Source organism: Rousettus aegyptiacus, unplaced genomic scaffold (assembly GCF_014176215.1).
Source record: "Rousettus aegyptiacus isolate mRouAeg1 unplaced genomic scaffold, mRouAeg1.p scaffold_m13_p_5, whole genome shotgun sequence".
NCBI classification, from domain to species: domain Eukaryota; kingdom Metazoa; phylum Chordata; class Mammalia; order Chiroptera; family Pteropodidae; genus Rousettus; species Rousettus aegyptiacus.
In genome coordinates this window covers 5328751-5353225 of record NW_023416308.1, presented here as the reverse complement: position 1 = coordinate 5353225, position 24475 = coordinate 5328751, and the positions used below count along the sequence as shown (strand labels likewise).

The 24475-nt window shown below is 43.4% G+C and overlaps 1 protein-coding gene across 10 annotated transcripts in view; it reads right to left on the bottom strand.

Moving 5' to 3' along the window:
• CUX2 (cut like homeobox 2) overlaps positions 1 to 24475 on the bottom strand; it is a 330271-nt gene that overhangs the window by 178651 nt on the left and 127145 nt on the right. For 3 of the 10 annotated variants that reach the window (XM_036221780.1, XM_016149698.2, XM_016149696.2), the window contains exon 2: positions 1226 to 1262. The exons of the other annotated variants lie outside the window; for them this stretch is intronic. The gene's annotated coding sequence lies outside the window, so the exon portion shown is untranslated. The remainder of the gene's footprint in view (positions 1 to 1225; positions 1263 to 24475) is intronic. 10 annotated transcript variants of the gene reach the window in all.

Here is a 24475-nt window from a genome sequence, read left to right as displayed (position 1 = left end):
AGACAGAGCTGCTGCCCAAGTCCATGACCTCACTCTTCTGCTCCAAACCTTCCAAGGTTCCCAGCTTATTCAGAGTGAAGGCCAGAGTCGTCACCTGGGCCCTATGCATACCGGCCTCCTCACCCTTCCTTCAATCATACACATAACATAAAATTTAACATTTGAACTATTTTAAAGTATTTAACACAGTGTCATTTACTACTTTCTTAATGTTATACAACCATCGCCATTATCTAGTTTCAGATCCTTCTCATCGACCCAAAACCTCGTAAGCACTCACTCCCCACTCCCTCTCCCCCCAGCCGGTGGCAACCACCAATCTGTGTTCTGCGCCAGTGAAAGAGGCCTCCTCACCCACAGTGGGAATGGCTTCTCCAACCCCTTTCCGGGGGATCAACCTTGTACTGTCTGAGGAGATTGTAATGGCCTCCTCTGCGGCAGCTGCCATTCTCTTCTGGACAAAGCTGATTCTCCTCAGGGCCCACCCCTCTTTGCTTCTAGACCTATGACTAGACTCAAGTCCCAGCAGGCCCTGAAAGGTGAAACACGAAGTATAACCCATGAGGTGTGCTACATTCCAAGAGAACTACTTGAGTTTTCTAATTTATACGGACAGAAACCGTGGGGAAAATGTGAGAATGGATATTAAGAATATGAGATAATAGGAGATAATGGCGGAAGGGACATGAAATTGGATCAGGCTGAATTTACAGATATAGGCTCACTAAGCAGATATACTGCATTTAATGTGGGAGCTTGGAGAGTCTAAAGGACTCTAACAGTTTATAGCTGGTTAGCTGGCTGAAATATGGACTAAAAAGTGGCCGACAGCAAGTGAACTGGAAATGAGGACTTGCCTTAGTTTAATGCAGAGGAAGGGATTCAAAGGCTCATGAAGTCTGGAACGTTAGAGTGGAGTAGTCGTTTAAAACCTACATACCTGCCTGGGAGTGTCCACAAGACACACCCTTCACCACAACTGTAAGAAATAAATTTGTCGGGGTAGCCCTGGCAGTCTTGAAAGAGCTCTGTGACCACTGTTCTGTAGGCCAGACCTCATGATGGGAACTGCAGACACTGAACTTGGAATCCTAAATGCAACAGGAGTGACTGCATCCCAGACTGACAGAAGCCAAGTGGTAGCACTCAACTGCCAAAGGCAAAGGGGGCATGGTTACCACAATGGACAGCAGAATCAAAGCAGTAATCAAACAGTCTGACTCACCCAGACCTACGGCGTTGGCTGGCTGATCAAGATGCTCCTAAAAGTGAAATAGATGGAAAATCTGCTAAATTTTTACTTGGTCTATATAAGCAGAAAATTCTAGGTCAAGTGAACAAATCTAACTTGAATCATAAAAACAGTGTCATGGTCCCTCGATTAATTCCCAGATGTGAGCCAGTTTATAGATCCGGAACCCTTTGTATGAAGAGGAGGCCCAGTCCTCTTGAGGAAGGGCCTTGGTACACTACTGAAAACTTAGGCTGCGACATCTTTCTCCCAGCCCTCCCAAAAAAGACCTATGTCCTTTTACCAGGGTGACTGTGCACTGGGGAAAAGAAAAATCAGAACTTCCAGGAACTACTAGACACTGCTTCTGAACTGACATTAATTCCAGACCCAATATGTCATTATGGTCCATCAATCAGAGTAGGGGCTTAATGAAGATCTGGGACCAATGTAGTTTTAGCTTAGATTTGTCTCACAGTGAGCCCAGGGGGTCCCGGAACCCATTTTGTGGTTATCTCCCCAGTTCCGGAACACATTGGGATAAATATAATCAGCAGCTGGCAGAATTCCCACATTGGTTCCCTGACCTGTGGAGTGAGGGCAATTATGGTGGGAAAGGCCAACTGGAGGCCACTATAACTGCCTCTACCTGGGAAAACAGTAAATCAAAACCAATACTGCTTCCTGGGGGGATGGCAGAGATTAGTGTCATCACCAAGGACTTGAAAGACATAGAGCAATGATTCTTACCACATTCCCATTCAATTTGCCCATCTGGCCTGTACAGAACATAGATGGATCTTGGAGAAAGATAGTGGACTATCATAAGCTTAACCAGGCGGTGACTCCAATTGCAGCTGCTGTGCCAGATGTGGCTTTATTGTTTGAACAAATTAACACATCCCCTAGTACCTGGTATGCAACAATTGATTTGGCAAGTGCTTTTTTTCCATATCTATCAATAAGGCCTAGTGGAAGCAGTTTGCTTTCAGCTGGAAAGGCCAGCAATACACCTTTGCTGTCCTACCTCGGGTATGTCAAGCCTCCGGCCCTATGTCACGATGTAGTTTGCAAGGATTTGATCTCCTTTCCCTTCCACAAGAGATTACACTGTTCCATTACAGTGATAACATTATGCTGACAGAACCTAGTGAGCGAGAAGTAGCACCTACTTCTAGGCCTATTGGCAAAACTTGTGCATCAGAGGGTGGGAAATAAATGACAAAAAATTAGGGATCTTATACCTCAGTGAAATTTCAGAGGTCCAGTGGTCCAGTGGGCCATGCTGAGATATTCCTTCCAAGATGAAGAATAAGTTGCTGTATTTGGTCTCTATTGCAACCTACCCCATCCCCACCGCCCCCCACAAAAGGGCACAGTTCCTCGTGGACCTCTTTAAATTTTGCAGTCAACATACTCCTCATTTGGGCATGTTACTCAGCCTATTTACCAGCTGATACTGAAAAAATGGTTGTTTTGAGTGGGACCCAGAACAAGAGAAGAGTAAACATCATTCAAGGGCTTTACCTCCTCTTCTAGGGTTTTGGTTGTTTGCACGATGGCTGTACTGTGTTAGGTGGACTTATTATCTTGTTATTGTCTTTATTTGGAGATTAAGTATGGTTTAAGGAGATGCATACGGGTATGAAGATGACGTGGGCTGGACTTATAATGGTTAATATTACATGTCAATTTGACTGGGCCATAGGGTGTCTGGATATTAGGTTAATATTGTTCTGAGAGTGTCTGTGAGGGTGTTTTTGGATGAGATTAACATTTGAATTGAACTAAGTGAGGCAGTTTGCCCCCCCAATGTGGGTGGGCCTCGTCCAAGCAGTTGAAGGCTTGGACAGAACAAAAGGCTGACCCTCCTGCTGGCTAAGACTGTTGAGCTAGGACACTGGTTTGTCTCCCCTCCCCTCCCTCTCCCCCCGCCTTTATATCTGAACAGAAACACACTGCCTCCTCTTGAGTCTTGAGCCTGCCAGCTTTCAGACTGGAACTTAAACCACTGGCTCTCCTGGTCCTTGTACCTTTGGACTTGGACTGGAACGACATCAATGGCCTTCTGGGCCATTCTCTGGAGAACCTTGACTAACACAATTCATAACCTGATGGCTCATCTGCCCTTTAGGTATGTTTTGTTTAGCTTCTGCTATCTTAAACATCAGAGATTTTACGCAAATATCCAAGATCCCATGGTTTGTTTTTGTTTTTGTTTTTAAACAAAATATTGGACTATACTGTGCTTGCACTCCTGCCTGGCAACCATCGGGTAGAGCTGTTAGCTTGGGCATCCACTCTAGAGTCAGCTGCAGTCTCCACCACTCGCTCGGGCCTTTCGTCTGCTGCACCTCCCTCATTAATCCTACCCACGGGGTACCCGTAGGAACTTGAGCTTGCATCCTCACTTCACATTACCCATTCCCTCTAAACTACTAAGCCTAAATGCAGGGACCATGAGTGTGCTCACCAATGCACTCCTAACATCTGGCACTGTGCCTGTCACAAAGCTAGCACCACAAATATGGCTGCTGGCTGGCTAGCTGGATGGATGGATGGATGTTCCCTGCATCCAGAAATAAGAGCTATAAGTACCCCAAGACACAGCAACACTCTCTCCCTTTTGAAACTACTCAGTACAACTTGAGAGGTATTGGGGGATCCAGCTGTGGTAGAGTGTGTGGTTAACAATGGCAACTCTGGTCTGGTGGTTCCCCAAAAAGTTAAATACAGAATTCCCATATGACCCAGCAATTCCACTCCTATGTATACACCTCAAAGAACTGAAAACAGATATCCAAACAAATACATGCATATAAATGTGCATAGCAGCACTAGTCGCCATAGCCGAGAGAAGGAAACAAATTGGAAAAACAAAATGTGGTCTAGCCGTACAATGGAATATAATTCAGCTATAAAAAGAAATGAAACACTGACACGTGCTATAACATAGCTGAACCTTGAAAACATTACGCCAAATGAGAGAAGCCAGACACGAAAGGCCACATATTATATGATTCCACATACAGAAAATGTCTAGAGTAAGCAAACCCACAGAGACAGAAGGTAGATTGGTGGTTGCCAGAGGCTCACAGGAGGGAAATGGAGAATGACTGCTAATGAGTATGGGGTTTCCTTTCGGGATAATAAAAATGTTTTGGAACCAGACAGAGATGATAGTTGTACAACACTGTGAATGTACTAAATGCCACAGAATTGTTCATTTAAAAATGGTTAATTTTATGTTATGTGAATTTCACCTTGATTATTAAAAAAAAAAAAGTATTAGCTGGAGCCAGACTGCCCAAGCTCAAATCCCAATTCCAGTATTTGCTAACTGTGTGAGCTTCGCCCCTGTCCCTGAACCTCAGTTTCCTTATCTGTATAATGGGTCCCAAAATACCACCACCCTCTATGGGTTTTATGAGGATTACGTGAGCTAATGCATACAAAGTACACGAGATCTGGCACATTCTAAGTGGCAAACGTCAACTATCCCTGTCATCACTCTGGGGTTGTTGAGTTTCCTTGTTCCTTCAGACTGGGTCAGCCAGAGGCCCAGAAGGCTCCTGGGGGCCCAGCAGGGCTGGCCAGGACTTCCAGTCCCTTTGGCTGCATCTGACAACCAAGGAAGTGATCAAACATTTCCTGCCCATTAAATTAAAGCAGAGGTCGTTCATCTAGGAAGAAAGAAAAACTGTAAATATCAAAGGCGATGAATAACCTTCCTGGGCTTCTGTGGCAACTTCCTCCTTTAATAATTAAGTCTGGGACGGTGGGGTGGGGTTGGGGCAGGTAGATGGGTCTTCCACTCCATTTAAAGTTCACTACACGCACTGACTTGTGTCCCCATATCAAATATCTGCAGCCACAGGGAACAAGCCAGTGGCTGTTTGCTCTCCGGAGGTTATTTATTGCTGGTGTAAACTGGCAGGCTCTCCCCCCAGTACATAACTTTTTCCCTGACTTGTTTCTTTCCAGAAGATCCCAGACTGGGGGGGGCCAGCCTCACAGACGCCAACAGAACAATCTTCTTTCAACAGCATTAATTATCTGTATGGCTTTCCATAACAACAAAAGAAAAAATCTTGACCCCACTGCCTGCCAATATTTAAGGCACTCAGAGAGGGAAATCCTTTTATCTCTGCATCTCCCAGAGCAGTTCAGTTTGATGAAACATCCTTCCCATTCCCCTCCCTCTCCTCTCCCTTTTTATATTCCGAAATTTCTGGCCTGATTAATTCTCCCCTTCTCCGCAAAGGGCTGTGTATACTCTTGAGTGTTGACTTGATTTTCTTCTATAAAAACATCCTCGTAAGAAATTAAAACAGCTTAGCCCATACTTGCTCCAGAAGCTACTTGTAAAGAGTCTTATTCCTCAATAATGGAAGGGGGTGGGGGGAATTAAAAGATTTGTAGGGGAAGACAGGGTGGGGGGAGAGAATGTGGAAAATGGAATATGAGTTGAGAAGATTTCTTTACTTTAAATTAAAGTTAAGGATTAAAGGCATCAGGCTTTCAAGAGTTATCGTGAAAGGCTTTTTAGCAGTCCCAAGTGGACAGGCCGTAATCTTCTTTCAAATGGCTATATTTAGACCACAGAGCACTCAGGCAGCCAAACCAGAAACTTCCAGCAGGGGACTGCATGCAGGATGGAGGATGGTATTTTGATATTAGCTGCGGAAACAGGATTTAACCACCTAGGAGTGATTTGTTTTTGAAGAACATATAACACCTGAAAACAGCACATATATTTTAAATATCAGTGAAAGAGGTTCACGGCCAAAGTTGCGCCAAGAGTGAACCTAAGAATTTGGGAAGGCTAGATTTCATCCCAAGTACCCCTCCATTCAAGGGTTATCAGAGTCACATCTGTAATGACACCTCTGATATAAGTGTCCGTGAGTTATAACTTATACATATGTTTTTCCATTGGAAAAATTATCTTAACACCCTGCCTCTCTTAACAGATCAGTCCGTGGATAAAGTAAACCAAGAAGGAATTATTTATAGGAAATACATTTATTTCACTCTGCCTCCCAGTTTAAGCACCATGATCATGTTTACTGAATCTGAATTTGACTAAGTTCACTGCTACCTGGATGAAGACGCCTGGGTGATTTATAAAGATTATTTGAGCACAGTCTACATTACACATTAAATCAAATGGTAAAGAATAATTTGCCCTAAAATATAAGAATATAAAATATCAAGTTAGGTTTTGTTGTTGTTTTTTTTTAAACAACTCTAACAAGGTTTTTTTAATGTTTGAAATAAGAGAGTAGTGTTGATGCAGCCCAAGAGCAGAACTCTTAAAAGTCTGGTGAGCAAGAGGCAAGAATCCAGGCCCAGGAGTTCAGAGGAACAAGAATACTTTGGGTTTCTGAGACAGCAGGACCTCCTGCGCTGGTTTTAGTGTGGCTGGGTTTTCGTTCAATACTGGAAGCAAGAGTGAGTTTTCTAAAATCAACAGTAACAAAGACCCAACTCACAAAGCAACATAATCCTCTCCTAGGAAGCAAAAACACGTTTCCCACATTTATCTCAAATTGCAAATCAAAGCAGACCCCGACATATTTTCTCTTAACTGATCTCCAGTAGTCTGGTAACTTTAAAAGGGTTTAAATTAGACCAGATTTTTTTTTTTTTGGTGGTCACTTCCCTTCCTTACAGGATGCTGGAGAGAAGGTGTCAAAGGATTCTGGGACGGGGGGGTATCCTTTATAACCCTGGGCACTGCTGGGATGGGCAGGAGCCAGATTTTCCTTCACCTGCAAGATTCTACCAGGTTTCCCCAAACACCAGTCTTTTCAATAACCCAACTCCTAGTAGTGGGATCTGGGAACCAAGAGGGATAAGAAGGTCTCCAGGGATTTTGATATCCCCTGCAAATACCAAACCACGGCTATTTGTGGTTTTAAGTGGAAGAAGTCATAATTTAACCCACAAAGTTTCCAAGTCTATGTAACAGCTTGTGTTTATCCTGCTAGTAGTCTTAATGCACGAGCTTGCCATTCATTTATTCTCTCGATTATCCAAAACATGTTTATGGAGCACCTACCAGGTGCCTGACCCTGTTCACAGCACCAAGGTTTATGGCAACACACAGTGTAGCAGAGAGAGTCCTAGTTCTAATGGAAGTGAGAGAAGCTCAACCAAGCAGCTTCAACAGTGTTGGAGCTTGGTGATGAGTATGTGGAGATTCTCCACACTACTCTCTCTTTTTGTGGACATTTGAAATTCTCCATAGTACAGTGTTTTGTTTTGTTTTGTTTTAAATAGTAATGCTATTTATTTTATTAATTTGCTCATCCAACAAGTATTTGTTAAATGAGGCCCAAGAGTCAGGTACTATGCCAGGGGGCTCCTTGCCTTCAAAGAACTCAGTCTGGTGATAGTAGATTTTTGCCTATCAGGTGAGTGAGAGCAGTCAAAACTCTTTTAAAAATCTGTGGGAATTTGAGGGGCACGCAAAAGACCAACACAATCTGTCAGCTCAGTGGGAACATTTAAGGTGACTGTGTATATAGATTTTAAGAACAATCTCTGGACAGACATGGCCACCATTTAAAGGGACACCATAGATGGGGCTTGGCAAACTATGGCCTATCGGCCAAACTCAGCTCACCCTATTTGTAAATAAAGTTTTACTGGAACACGAGCATGCTTATTCTTTAACGTTTTATCTATGGCTGCCCCCACACTACACCAGCGTTGAGTACTGGGACACGGACTGTATAGCCTATGAAGTAAAAAATATTTACTATCTGGCCCTCTAAAGAAAAAATTTGCCATCCCGTGCCCTATAGTGTTCTTTATAGACTACTGTTAAAGAAACTGAGAATGTTTTCTGTGAATTAAGTTATCAATTTCCAATCTGCCTTCTTTGGTAGCTTGCTTTTCACACACTGAGTTTGCTTAGAGCTGTAGCTCTCTACTGTGGCTATAGCTGAAAAGCTTTAAAAATCCTCATGCTAAGGCCGCACACCAGACCAATTAAACCGGACCCTCTGGTGGAGTTGCCAACACAGGAAAGCAATGTGAGGAGGAATGGCTGGTAGCTACTAACAAAATTAACACAGAAAATATAATAAGGTATAGGAATTGAGGCTTGCTGCTTCCTGGAAGGATGAGCTTGAACATGTTGGTTCACCCCCTAAGCCTCCATTTCATGTCTATTAAATGGGGTTATTATACTATGGGCTCTGCAGCCAAGACAGCCTGGATTCAAATACCGGCTCTACAACTTCCTAGCTGTGTGACCTTGAGCAGTATCTTTACCTCTGTGAACTTCAATTTCTTCATCTGTAAAACAGAGATAATTATACTATCTATCTGGATGGGGTGGTCAAATGTGCTCTTCCAGGTAAACAGTACATGGCATACAGTAATAATCAATAAACATTAGCTCTCATTATTATTTTACAGGCTTGCTGTAGTATCATATAAACTATTTGTTTATTGGGTGCCAATGGCAATCATTAATTCCATTTACCAAATATTTCTGACTCTCACCCTTTCATGCACAAGGTAGGATGCACTTCTTGGCTACCTGTGGTTGAGAGAGGACATATGAATAGATTTGGCAAATGGGCTGAAAGCAGAGGTGATGTGTCAATTCCAGGATGAAGAATTTTATTGTTGTCACAAGATCCTCTGTAGCAGTCTACCCTTCCAGCACAGTGAATACAACATTCGATCTGGTAGCTGCTCCATTATTAGCCTGGGTTCCTGAATAACTGTGATGAGCAGAGCCCACTACCTGCCCACAATGAATGTGTACCAAATGGAGCAGGAAATATGACTTCGTTGGGTTAAGCCATTGAAATTCGGGGGTCTTTTGTTACTACAGTATAATATAGCCTATACTGACTGATATATTGCTAAATAAATGGCATAATTATTACTACTATTAAGAATATCTCCAGTCTTAAAAAAAAACACACACACACACACAAATGTCACACTTTCACCATCTTCGACCTAAATCATATATTTATAACAGGAAAACTTTAACTAGTACTGACTCATTGGCAAGGTGTGGGAACAAAGCAAGGTGTTAACTGTCCAAAGGCCTACATCTGAATCTGTCACTTGCCACCTCGTCAATCTCAGGTCAATTGTATTAGTTCTCTGAGCCTCAGTTTGCTGATCTGTGATATGGGAATAATGATGACGATCATATTTGCTCTTGCTTTACCAGACGGCTGTGTGACTATAAGATAGTGCATTATAGGAAACATAGCTCCTATCATTGGAAGAAATTTCAATCTCTTGTACTGATAAGTTAGATTATTTCCACTGATTTTCATCAAACTCCCAAGAAACTCCAATCAAGTTTATGCTTTTTTGGTATATTAACCACCTCTAGATCTAATTCAGAGTAAATAATATTTTTGGTCTCTTCCTTCAGGGTTCCTGCACAGGACTCTACATTCTTGAGCACTTTCTCTCTTTCTCTCTCTCTCTCTCATCTCATTCTGAATCACAAGCACTCTACAATGTGCCTTGACAACTTGTCCTAAAAATCTCATTCCTCAGAAATTACTTTTTAAAATCTTCCTCAGAAATGCTGACCCTGGGGATTTAATTAATGCTGGGACCTATATATTGACTTACGATCAAAATGCAGAATGAAATCTATATATCCAAGTAAAGTCCTCAAATCAATTAGTTAACAACACAATGCTCCTCAATGACCAACTTCTTAAACTTATTAAAAAAAAAAAAAAAGAGGCTCTTAATTTAATCACTGTCTTCACTTCTCAACAGTTTGCAGGCCTTGGCACTTCTTAATTATGACCACAGTCTAATTCAATCAAGATTCCACCACTGGTTTTTCAAATGCTCCAAGAGATGTCATAAAAGCGACACCTTTCCCCTCAAAATAAATTAAACCTCTGTATTATAATCATTACCTTGAAATGCTCTGTAGATGTATTTCACTTTTAAAATATCATAATTATACACATCTACCTGTCAAGTGAATAGGAGTTTTCTCAACATATACTGCATGTCAGCAGGAACCAAGAGTTAGGCAGAAGGCCAAGAAAGGGATGGGAGGGTTAGGTCTTGGTTCCTCCCTTAGCAAGCAGAGACCAAGGTGTGCATCAAATTGTAAATCACAACAACAGCCAGTGACCTGCAGATCTATGCCAAAAGAACAGGTGGGCATTTGTTCATTCATTCATTTATAAATCTTTATTGAAAACTTACTGTGTGCCAGTCTGTGAACAAGGCAGACCTGATCCCTGTCCTTACGAAACTTATGGTCTAGTAGGGGAGAAGACAAAACACAGATAATCGCATGAATAATGATTACCATCGTGATAAGTGCCAAGGAGGAAGAGAAGGGGCACCAGAGGCTATAAGAGGAGCTATATACTCTAGTCAGGAAGCAACAAAGACCTCCTTGAGCATATGGCACTTAAGCTGGCAACTGAAAGAGGAATAACGGTAAGTTAGAAGAAGAGGAGCGGGGAAGAAAATGGAGACATACCATGTTCATGGACTGGAAGAATCAGTAGCGTTAAGAAATTTTATTCTCTTAAAGTTGATGTATAGATTCGATGTGGTCCCAATAAAAATCTCAGGAGATTACTGTTTTTGTTTTTTGTAGAAACTGACAAGCCAATTCTAAAATTCGTATGGAAATTCAAAGGACAGAGAATATCCAAAGAAATCTTAAAACAGAAAAACAACGCTGAAGGACAATCTATCCAATTTCAAAACTTACTGTGAAGACATAGTAATCAGTAAGCTGTGGTACTGCTCCAAGGACCGACATATTGATCAATGAAATGAACAAAGAGAGAGCCCAGAAATAGACCCGCATATAGACATTTACTTGATTTTTGAAAAGAGGCACCAAAGCAATCTAAAAGGAAAAGGAAAACCTCTTTAACAAAAGTGCTGGAACAACTGGATATCCACATGGGAAAAAAAGGAGCCTCAAATCCCTACCTCACACCATATCAAAAATATTAATTTGAGACAAATCAGAGACCTAAACATAAATGCTAAAATGACAAAGCTTCTAAAAGAAAATATGAGAATAGATTCGTAATTTGGGGGTGGGCAAAGATTTCTTAGATAGGACACAGGAGAATAGTATTCCAGACAGAGGGTACAATATGGGCACAGACCCTAGAGAAGGAAAAATTTGATTTTTTTTCTTAGGAACTCCAGCATGGCTGGGGTGTCCAAGTGAGGAAGAGAATGGCAGAGTTAGAAACACCAACTGCTGCAGTGATCTTTATAACAAACCTGCACTTCAAGAGATGAAAAGACAAGCCTGCGACCGGGAGAAAATATTGTATATCACATATCTGATAAATGACTCATCCCCAGGAAATAGAGAGAATTCTCAAAACTCAACAATAAGAAAACAAATAACCCAATAAAAAATAGGCAAAATATCTGAACAGACACATGACCAAAACAGATATACAGTTAGCAAATAATCACATGAAAAGATGCTCCACATTATTAGTAAATAGGGAAATGCAAATTAAAACCACAATAAGATGCCACTACACACCTAATAGAATAGTGTGAGGTGCTAAAACTGAAAAAGAAAAAAAATGATAATATGAAGTGTTAGCAAATACATAAAACAACTGGAACTCATATCTTACTTGTAGAAACGTGAAATGGTCCAGCCACTTTAGAAAAAAGATTGGTAGTTTCTTAAAAAGTTAAACATACACTTAGGAAATGACCCAGCAATCCTACTCGTAACTATTTACTTTAAGAGAGATAACAGTTATAGTCACATGAAACCTATATTTAAATGTTTATAGCAGCTTTACTCTTAACTGTCAGAATCTGCAAACAACTGAAACATCTTTCAACAGGTAAATAAGCAAATTGTAATATGACCATGCAATGGAGTACTACTTAGCAACAAAAAGGAACAAAGTACTGATACATACAACAACATGGGGAAAACTCAAAGGCATTGTTATAAATGAAGAAGTGAGATTTTAAAAACTATATATGAATATAAACTGCATCATTCTATTTTTATGACATGCTGAAAAAGACAAAGCTAAAGAGACAGAGAGCAGAGCAGTAGTTGCCAGGTATAAGGGAAGGGTTTGAATATAAGGGAGCAGCATAAGAAAATTTTAGGGGGTGATGGAACTGTTCCATATTCTGACTGTGGTCAAAGCTCACAGAACTGTACAACTGAACCAAAAAAAATTACTGTATGTAAACTAAAAATAAATTTCACCAGTCATCTCATTTTCTGCTTATTAATAAGCATTTTGCCAGGTTCCCCACCACCTACTGGAGAGAATCAAAAGTTCTCAACCAGATGTTCAGAGCTTCAAAACACCTTCCCAGGTTCCTCTCCAGCCAGTGGTTCTCTACTCGTCCCCACTTCCCAGCCCCCTCCATCACTCTAGCTAGCAGAAACTTCAGGGCTCCAGGCTAGGACCTCTTTGCTTCGGAGCCTTTGTTAACACTGTTCCCTCCACCCGGAATGCCCTTAATTCTCTCCCTCCTTGGCAAGCTCCTATTTGTTCCACCTAACATGGCTCAAGTGTTACCTCCTTGGTAGTCTATCCAAAGCACCTGGCACGGAAGAATGGTCTGCAGAAATGCTACATCCAGCCAGGGCAGGCAAAACGATGCTCTCTAGTGCCCCAGTACTTAAGGAGACGGTGGCCAAGCTACACCTTGGGTCGAGGTGTAAACATCCCAAAAGGGTTACCATATGAGAAAAGCAGGAGAGGCGAAGGACATCTGTCCAGCTAAAAGGCATAGACTTTCTTAATGAGGCTTATTTTAATCTAAAGACACACAATAAGCTGGAAACTCTCAGGAGATGGAAGTCCACAAGCTGTCCAGCTACTCAAGTTGGAACAGATCCTTGAGTTCTGTTGCAGGCTACTCAGGACCTGCCCCTTTTGGGGCATCCAAAGTAAACAGCTTAAGTTTTCCCCGTGTCCCCATGTTCACAGGTTCCTGGTGAAGAAGCAGTTCCTTCCCCAAACCCAGATGGATGAAGGCAATGGTGAAGCACCACAATTCTGCTTAAGAGAGATTTCTTAGGCAATGGCTCTGCGAGTCAGAAATAAAAAGTGGGATTTCAGTATCATGCAATTAATGCAGCAAACATTGATTTCTGCACTGCAAGAGGCTGGTTCATTAATTCCAGATGCTCCCACCAGTCAAACCAAGGCTCGGCTTCTTTGCAAGATGAGGCAAATGAGAATACTGCATTTTAAAATTCCTTTCTGCAGCAACCTTTATTAACGAACAGAGCATAGAACCCACCCACCAGACTGCTTAATTCTTCCTAAATAATTAACAGCACCTGCTCACCTCTCCATTTACATGGGTAAAACTCACCACGCCTCTCAATGCCCAAGTGGACTCTTCTTCATATGAGAAGAGAAATAAACTGGTCACTGATCTCGGCCGCCCCCATTCAGTCCTGAACAACCAGTAGTTGCTTAGTGGAAATTCCTCTACACCTCAGAGCATCAGATCTCTTTACTGGATTAGATTTTTCTCTGAATCACCTCTGAAAGGTAAAGACCCTAAAGAGACTTTCTGAGAAAGATGTCTGGGGGTTCTCTGAGGCGAAAAAGAAAAAGAGAGGTCCTTAGGGAGAGCACTTTCCTTTAAAGGAGGCATGTGCAAGCTGAAGCCTTACTTTTTTTATCTCCTTTTTTTTTAAGGTAAGTTTCTCTTTAGGGGAGGTGTTGGATTTATCAAGGCTAAAACTCTGTAATTCAAGTCCAGGAAGGTGCAGGAATTGGCCTACTGTACTGTTGGGTTTTCTTATAATTTGACAGAGCATTACTACGGAAAGTGTGGTCTGCTAAGGTAGCTGGGCATCACCTGAAGTCAGTCAGAAATGCAGAATCTTGGCCCCACCCAAGCACTAGTGAATCAGAATCTGCATTCAAACAAGATTTGGAGGTGATCCACAGTTCATATAAAAGTTTGAGAAGCACTGGCTCAGATGGTCTGTTTCAAAGAAGTGACAATGAGGACAAACTGTTGACACAGCTGTTGAGGGAGTAAGAACGCCTTCTGCTTGCCTGACCCAAGCTAAGACGTCCAGCCCTACTGTCCCAACAACCAGTACAGCTCTCCGAAAACACCTTCCAACAATGCTTCCAGCCAAGATCATCGTGCCACTGACCCTGTGATGATGTCCTCCTGGCATGGTCCAGAAAAGCCCAAACTGTGAAGCCCTCGGTGCTACTCAAAGGGTGGTCCCAGACCAAGAGCATCGGCACCACCTGGGAACTTGTTAGAAATGCAGAATCTTGGACATACCAGGCCTACTGGGTCTCCAGGAATCAGAAACTCTCCAGGAGAGGCGTGCATGCTAAAGTTTGAGGACTACAGATTGCTATCTCTTGCCAAAAAGATTGCAGGGAAGTTGAAATCCGAGGCTCGTACTGACTTCTGATGCTCATCGGTCATGCTGTTTTGATGAGGGAGACCCACTCTCATTTTCTAAATGAAGAAGTTGAGAAAAAGGAGTAAAAGCGAGTAAATGGTTCTCATGGGGTCAGTAAACTGGGACAGGGTTGGGAAAACGATGAGGCATCTGGGATCTAAGTTCAAAGTCACTACCTTCAAGTGATGAAGAGTTTCTGTGGTGAGAGGAATCGACTGGCCTGACCCCTCTCCTCACCTGTACCCCATCCTCTGCCCCACTCTTCCAATTCACATGAACAGTTTCTTTACCCAAGAGGAACTCTGGGATGAAACACTGGGTCTTTTGAATGCGTGGGTTCCCCCTTTGTGTTCCCCACCACCCCCAACCTTCTCATTCATCTTGGTGAACCCAACAAAGATTTCATGCACCAAATATCATTCAGCTCCAATTGTCATTGCAGGATTCGCACTGTTTTAATGAATGCCAAAACTGTTTTTTCACTTGATAGAGCCTGACAAGACCAACAATCACAGATTAGAGAGAAACTTCTTGCTTTTCAACAAAGGTTAATAAATAGTGACAGCATTAAGTCTATTCTGATTAACTATGCTGAAAGATATTATTGCTGTTTGTAACATGAAATCATTATTGGATTAAGCACAGCATATAAAAATGAAATGTGAGTTTTAATCTCAGACACAGACGTGCAGGCTGCTCGGATAAAGGCGGGGGTAACACTTGAAGGGCCCATATTAATTTTTAAGTTGTTCCGGTGAAGGGATATTATTATCTGTTGTTTGTCTGGTCTAGATTCGACAGTCTCTACTGCTCCCTCCCCATCCCGAAGATGCTAAGAGGCAAACAGCAATGACAACCCCCCTCTGCTAAGTCATATCACATCAAGTGGCTAGACAAAGCATGGCAGGACCCAACCAGGGATTGATGGACTGCAAGTGGCCTTACTCTTCTAGGGGTTCTATGACATCAAAGACCTTCCCTCAAGAACATGCCAAATCCAAGTAAGGAGATGAGGCTGGAGATGGGAGAGTTCCACCCTTGTTTTCTAAATGAAGGAGGTGGGGGAAAGGAGTAAAAGTGAATAAATGGCTTCCAGTGGATTGTTAACCTAGGATAGGGTTAGAAAAGAGATGAGATCTAAGTTCAAAGGCCCTACTTTGCCCCCTTCCCCACCATTCCATCTACTGTGAACACTGAAAATGCCTCTACGTGCTCCGTTCAAGATGTCGTGTACATTCATTCACTCAGCACCCAGACTGTGGTCTCTAGAAACCATTTCCCAATGGAAGGATCCAGGGCTCCCTGGAGCAACATTTGAGGACACAGCTGGGGTGGGAAATGAACACAGTGAGTCTGGAACACCTTATCTCCTTGGAAAGCAAGGAGTCTGTCCAAGACCACTGCAGGGGGTCCAAGGGATTCCAGAAGCTGACTTGCAGGGCCCCTCCCCACCAGAGATGGGACAATGAGCCTGAATAAGGGTAATGACGGAAACGGATGAAGACACTTCAATTACACTTGCATCCATGGGTTTCTCATAATATATTTTTTTAAAACAATCTCATTGGCAAATTTTGGAGAATGCCAGGGAACCAACTCTTTATTTTGAAAAGTGGCAAATAAAGGGCAAGAATTAAGCATTTCTCCTCCCTTTCCTGGACTCACGTTCCTTCAGGGTGAGCAAATACTTGATGAGGGGTGGTTTCTTCGTAGAGGAATCTTCCAACTAAGAAACAGAAGGAGGGACAGAATCAACATGTGAACATTTTGAAACTCCTAATGAATTAATGGACCCAGACAATGATTATCAGTGGGCATGAAACCCAGCAGATGAAAAGCTGATGGGCAACCTGACAATGGATGGATCAAGCTAAAAGTGCCTAAACCCACAGATCAATCTCAATGTCACAGAAAGGGAGACAGCCAGACCTCGTTGTACCTCTTGAGAGGAGGGAACACTACCACTTATAATTTGGTCTTGTCAAAAATATCACACCAGCACCTGATCAAGACTCTGGGGCTACCACCAGTTCACGGGAAACCCAGGATGGAGGACAGTGTTAAATGACACCATGGGTACACGCTCAGCTAGAGCCAATGGAGGGAAATTCTACAGGACAAATAGCCTGGCTTCTTCAGCAAGGAAAAAAAGATTGTAAGAAAAAAGAAAGAGAAAAGGGGTGAGGCAGATAAAGGGGTGGGTGGGGGGAGGGACAGAGAGAGAGAGAGAGAGAGAGAGAGACAAAGACAGAGAAACAGAGAATCAGAGGGAGCAAGCAGATGGGGGAAGAGAGACAGGAGAAACGATAAAATATGAACCCATGAGTCTATACTGACATAAACAAATAAATGACTAGGTAAATAAACGGGGGAGAAGCAAAAGCTCTTCCACTAATAACTGTAGAAATAAGATGCAGAGAAAATCACCATTTGGCAAACACCACAGCAGTGATTGTTTCAGGCAAGAAGCATCAACAGATGCTAAAATTAGTGGGCAAAAGAATGATTAACAGAGTTTTGGTATTGTCTCAAAGTGTTTCCCCACAAGATATTTATTAATTATGAAGAGGAAGATAATAACTTCACAATGGCAAATACCAGCAGACGTCCCCTTAAATGACCACGTTAACATCGCCACTAGTGGGACAGATGGACGTCATGTGCTTCCTGATATGATGCACTGAGGACACATATCACTCTAGCAGCGTTTCTGTGAAAAATGCATAACCTACAGCTAATCACTGGTAAGCACCCTACATTCCCAAACCAAGGGGCCTTCTACAAAATAAATGGCCAGTCGCATTCAAGTGTTGAAGTCATGCAACCACAAGAGGTCCTGCCCATCATAGCAGAGAGCGGCCCCTGATTCTCCTTCACTGCGGAACAGTCCCTGAAAAGTGTATCTGAGATAAATTCATGTATCAAACAATTCTGCATTTGGCCCAAGAGGGCATCTCCCTGCATCCTGGCATTGAGCACAAAAATATTCACTGAATGATTAATTCAGTAAATAGTAACGAACTTAAACAAAGGAACAACAAAAAAAGGATTTTTATTGGCTCATGTGACCTCAAAGTTCTAGGTCATCTGACTTCAGATATGGCTGTATCTAGCTGCCCATCTCCAGGCTCAGCTTTCCTCTGTGTGGGTGGCTTTGTTCTCAGCCAGGGTTCTCTCCTCGCAGTTCTCTCACAAGCTTAGCAACTCTCAGAGGAAGAAAGTACCCAACAGCTGTAGCAAAAGTCCCAGAATTCTCTCTGCTTGGGCCAACGTGGGTTCATTTACTTTAATCTGTTCCAGATTAAAATAGACCACAGGGACATGACAATTAATGCAATGCATGATCCAGGACTGGACACTGGGCCAAAAAAGGACATTAGTGGGCAATTGGCAAAATTTGAGTAGTATCAGTACACTAGATTACAGTGTTGTATCAATGGTAATTTCCTGATTCTGGAATCCTTCTGTGGTTATGTTGAATACTAACATTTAGGAAATCTGGGTGAAGGGAATATGAGGGATTCTTTATAATTTTGTGAAGTTTTCTGTTGATCTTTTAAAAAGCTATTTCAAAACATAAAGTTAAAAAATAAAAATTTTAAATAAATTAAATGTGAAGCCTTTCCCAACTGACCTACTTCAAGAGGTTCCTTCCAGACATTTTACATTTCTGATTTCACAGCACTCAGAATTTTAAGTTCACTTGCGGCTTCCTTCCAAATGCATTCTCTTTGCGGCTTGTGAGCCCACTGAGCACAGGGTGCTTTCCCATCCGAGAGAAGTGCTATTCTCTCTTCACCATTCCTTTCTTTTCCTACACAGTTATTATATCTCTTTGTAATCACATATTCATCTGCATTTGGCTCATTTATTCATCTTCCCAGTCAATAAATATGAGGGCACAGATGTGTCAGGTAAATGCTAGATGCTGAGCACCCAGCAGTGATCCAAACACACGAAACTTCTCCCCTCACACACAGCTCTCTGTCTCCACCATTAGAGCAAAATCTCCAGGGGGCAGAGCTCACGCCTGCATTGTTTCCTGTTCTGTCTCCGGTGCCTGTCACATAGTTGGCACTCAACAAGTGTTCAATGAATGATAAATGGATGAATGGCATACATACCACCACTTCCTCCTTTGGCACCTACGGCTGGCATTGCTAACTGATCCCAAACTCTTTCCCCTTGAGCCAGCCAAACAGGAATGCAATGCATTTGCCTAAATGCATGCAAGGAGCCTTGGTTAGCTGTTTTAGAAATGAAGAAAGGAGGGGCAAAATGCAGGAAGTCACTGGCCTTAAGAGCACTGATAGAACTCAGTCCCCTGACATCTAGCCCTCTGCAGGCCCCACTGTCCCATGAGGTAAGAAACATTTCTACAACAGCTGCCAAGCTTTAGACAACTGCTGGACCTCATCAGACCTCACTCTGACCTCCCTCCTGGACTCCCCTAAACATCTCCTCTCCTGGTTCACTCCAACCCAGGCACAGAAAAACTCCCCTAAAACAGAGTGACTATGCCTATGTTTTGAAGACCAAAGAAACTTACATGAAAGTGGCTTCATAAGCTCAGGAATCCTGTATAAAGCTTAAATCTGCTTTGACACCCAGGTACCTCCTGAAACAGGGATCAAGGAGAGCTTGCCCATCGGCTATGCCACGGCATCTCGCACTTAATTATACTCTATCTTCCAATTTCCTCTCTTCGTTTCGTAAGTTTACAGTCAACCTATGGAAAAGTTCCACCTCTGAAGACGAGCAAGTCTCAACACCTCTCTGGGCCCCAGTTTACCTATTTGTACATGAAGTAGAGTGCTTTGAATTTAGAGAGCCCTGGTTTCAGATCCCAGCTTGGAGTCTTTCTTCAGAGACCGTGAGCCAGTATGGAACCACTGCCTGCCTCATTTCCCCCATATGTAAGACAGATCAATGCTGTGAGGACCACTGGGGAATGCGGCTAGAAAGTGTCCAGCTCAGAGAGCAAGTATCTGATAGACAGTGGATACTACTCTCACCTAAACTGCCCCTCATTTCTCACATTCTGGGACCTCCTTGAATCACTTGTCTTCCCTATGACACTGAGTGCACCTAGAGGGTACTCAATAAAAACTCCTGGAGCTGAAGTTAGCCTTGAAGTGGGTGGACTCGTTTCAAGATGTCTGCCCAGGTGAGCTCCCCAATGGAGGGACTTGGCTGTCTTGGGTACCCCTGCACTGTCATTGCCTGGCCTTGGGCGGTGCCTAGTCCAAAGGGATTTTGCATAAAATATAATTTATTTGTTTTTCATCTTTATGTATTTTCAATTTCAGCCGTGTATTTTCTCGCTGTGGCTTACAGGTCCCATCTCAGACCATTCCCTTCACTATCTGGCCCCCTAGAGAAGGAGCATTCTGCGTGTCAGGGCAGCTGCCCCAACCCTCCAAACTCCCCCGAGCAAGGGAGGATATAGTAAATTTGGTGCCAGCTGCAACATCAAGCCCTGCCCAGGTGAAGCCTGCAGCTCCCAGGAACTCCCTGAGACAACAAAAGAACTTAGCTAGAAACATGGAGAATAGAATTGTAAATGACTTCTACACGATACCTTCACCTGATTAAATTAGGCAGGGCATCCTGAGGAAGGCTGTATGTGCCCCGATCAAGTGTCAAAAAAGTTCCCACAAAGGAGAAACTTATGTGGCCCAAGGTCTTGTACAACCCACTTCAGGTGGGTGGACTATGGGAGAGATCTGTGAACTGGCCACAGAACGGAAAGATAGCCTGGTCTTACTAGGCTTAATTAAAGGGGTGGATGAGTGAATGTCACAAGGAAACTAGATATCTGGGTACACCAGTATATGTTACAAAGAACCTCAGTTTCCTCATCTGTAAAATGGGGACAAGATGCAGATTCACTGAGACGGTGTAAGTCAACACTTAGTACAATGGCTGGCACGTAACTAGTGCTCAACCAAGGGATGCACAGAGCTCGTCCATCACCCATCTCAGCTGAGCTGCCAGAACAAGTCCTCCTCCGCCCCACCCCACCCTGGCCATACTAGACAGCAGCTGCTCCCTCATCTCATTGGAAGCTGAGAGTCTATGAGAGTCAAAGGCAGAGAGTCTATGAATTCCTGAAACAGAAAAGTGTTTTCCATGCCGTCCCCTTTCTGTCACATCAGACGTGTTGTCATTCAAGGCCTTTCCTTTGGAAGGTTTCCAAGGTTGCCTCCAGCAAAATACATCACCCACTCCCTGGCACTCCCATGGCACTTTGCTCCTATGTCTATCAGTAACTAATATGTTATTAATTATTAATATCATCACTGCAATCAGAGCTGCCATTAATTACCATCAAGAGAAATTCTCAATTAATCCTCTGAACAACCCCACACAGCCAATATTACTGTTTTCCCTACTTTACGAACAAGGAAACTGAGTCACAGAGAGGTGAGGCCACTTGTACAAGGCCACCTATACAAGAAGTGACAGCCAGCTTTGCATTTGGGGCTGTGTGGCTCCAAAGTCCTTACTCTTCTCCTGATGAATGCTGGAAAAGGCAGCTGAAGACATAGAACGCGCATCCCCATCCCCTATGGGTTGTGAGTTTCAGGCCCTGGAAGGGGAGGTAGTGTAGTACGTGTGCATGCATATGTGCGCATACACACACACACACACACACACACACACACAGAGCTTTCTGGCTTCTCACAGGAACTCTCTCCTCAATTCCCAAACATCTCCCCTTCGCTGAGTCACCTTTTTGGGAGGAACGGGGCAGAAATCAATATTCGTTGCCTATCAACTCAGTTATCAAATCAACCGGCATCGGCCCCCAAGACCACAGCTGAGCATTCCAAAATCCCCAAATCCCACTTAATTACAGTTAAAAGAACATCTCTTAATAACCCCCAAATATTTGAGAAGACATACAGAAATAAGAATGGCGGGGAGAAATCCAGACAATGCATCTTTACATGGAAGGACATGGCGCCTTGTTCCGGGGCAGCAGGCCTTCCTAGCTCAAGGCCCTGAGCCCCGTGGGCACCTTAGCATGGCTCCCAGATCTATCTGAAGGGCAGTAATGACCCTCAATCACCAGGCAGATTGGCCAAGGGCAGTTATTTGGAGGACAGTAGGTCGTAAGAAACAGAAGTGAAAACTCAGCCAGAGAAATACGGCTTTTGGGGTAAAGCCATCAAAGCTGAGGTCCTATTTATCTTCTGTGTGAGCCACATGGCATCACCCGCTCTTCACACCCTTTCCTTCTAAAGAAGCATCAATGTCACTGAGGGCCACAGCAAGTTGCAAGCCCAGATGGTTCCAAAAATGACAGCCAAGGTGAATAGCAAGAACTGAAGTGGGAGTCAAGGAGAGCCAAGGGGCGGGGTGCCACCGACATTTAGTACTCTATGATCTTGGAGGTGTCTCTGAAACTCACTGGGCTGCTATTTCCTCTATTAAGTAGGAATGGAGTTGATAACCTGCCTCTCTATCTGGAACTCTGAAAACAGCATGGCCAGAATGATAGTGGTGAACCATCAATGAGCACTCGTCGTGTGCCTGGTCCTTTTCTTAAATGCATTGTGTGAATTATTTTACAGACGAGCAACCAGCGGCACACAGAGGTGAAACCACTTGCCCCACATCACACAGCAAGAAGGGCACAGAGCTAGGATTTGAACCTGGTAAGGCCTGGCTACTGAAACTTTCCCACTTTCCCACTGGCCTATGTGAGACTGTCCAAGCCTTTGGGATCAACTATAAACAACTGGGCTCAGCAAGACCATTCCTGGGGTTGTCTTTGGATCCTGTTGACCCATGACCCCCCATGAGCCATCCTGGGATTTGGCTTCTAAATTAAATCCTTCTTGACAGCCCAAATCCATATTATGCATCTCAATTTTTTGCCAGTTCCTCTACCTCTCGCCATCACAATCACAGTTAAGGCATTAGCTCCAGTGGATATTCCTGGCACCCACAGCTCTTCAAAGTGTGCAGTCCTGGGGTGCTGATGTTCAGATAAGGCCCCCTCTTCTGTGGAAAGCTGCCAGGTTATGCCTGAACCCAATCCCCCCTTAGCTGTAGTAAGCATGAGAGTATGATCCTTCACCCATCCAACAAGCATTTGTTGGGTAACTACTACACACCAAACCCTTTGTTCAAAGCATCCAAATTAGTCTGGTTCTAGGACTGGGCACAGGGTCAAAAACCCCAGAAAGTGTCCCTTCCATGAAACAGAAGAGGCTCTGTCCCCACAAGCTGATAAGACCCTCAAAATAAGAGCAGTGTCCACACTAAGTAGGAAACTTGCAAACTTACCTGTTGCCAATAATAATAACAATAATAATAATAATAATAAATTTTCTCCTTCTAAAAAATAACCCTTCCCTGTAGACACCAAGGCATCCGATTTGAATCCTGTCAATACCTCTGTTAAACTGGAAAGGAATGTTTCCTTGCAAAAGGATAAAATAACAACAACAAGAACAACGTTTTTAAAAATTATTTCTCATGCCAGATGCCAAACTAAATGTTTTAGCTACACTGTTCCATTGAATCCTTGCTACGACTCTAAGAAGTAGGGAATTAGAGGCTCAGAGCAGTTAAGTTACTGGCCCAAAGTCACCTAGCAACTGGAGGAACCAGGATCTCTACCATGGAAGATTCCCAAACTGCTCCGAGCTTCAGCCTTCTCCTCTGTAAAATAAAAATAAGTAGCACCCACTTCAAGGGGTTTCTACAAAAACTAGATGAGATAACGCTTTAAGTGTTTTTGCACACAGTCTTGCCCATGGGAAGAGCTTCGCCCAGCTACACTGAGTATTTCATTGCCAACGTGCCCCTGACAGAGCTTAGGGCGGGAGGGCTCAGGGCACCATGTGGTGCCAGGCTCGGGGGGGAAATACCCCTCTGCACGCAGCTCTTCCCTCTGCAGTCTGCCGCCGATGCTCAGATGTCAGTCACCTATTGACAAGTGCACAAAAACAGTTTTGGGTGCCCACAGCCACCACAAGCCTGGGCTTGCTGGATCCACCCCGGAGGGGAGAACTGCCAGGTGGCTCTCTTGCCGGCTGGCTCCGGCCCCTGGCTGCTGCCCAGAGTGACTTAACCCAAGTCTGTAGCTGCCTTGCCAAACTGTTGGAGGAGAGACGAGCACAGCATTTGGTCCGGCCCACCCATGCAGAACACCCACCCCATAACGGTGCCACGATGCCCAGGCACTCCCAGCCGAGTGCCTGGCACAGAGCAGCTGCCTGACAGCACAGAGTGGGCAAGGCTGCAGAAAGAGTGAGCTACAAGTTGTATTTTTTTTTTTTAAAGATGCTATTGTGTGCTGATGGGATGTTTTAATCTGGGTTCAGTCATTCCAGAAATAATAACGGCTGACTCTCTACAGCACTTACTCTATCTGATCTTTTATATAAAATAAGGATTTAACCCTTACAATATTCCATATAGCAGGTACTATTAATAGCTCAATTTAACAGATTAAGAAACATACGAAATGATTTTCCCAAAATCACACATAGGTAGGACACACTGAACCTAGGCTGTCCAGCCTGTGCAAATCTGCTGTTACCAAGACAGGCCCTGAGGTTAGCAAGGGAGAGACAGCCCCGAGGCTGGCACTGTCAGGATTCCCATTTTACATATGAGAAGACTGAGGCTCGGAGAAGCTAAGCAGCATTCAGAGAAGCTGAGATCAGCATTCAGCACTGGTACCTGATCGTATTGAATTTTGCACAGTATCACAGTATCTGGTTTCTACTCTGTAAACTTTCACTGCCCCACTGTAGCCACCCCATTCTGCAGAAGGAGATTAAAAAAAAAAAAAA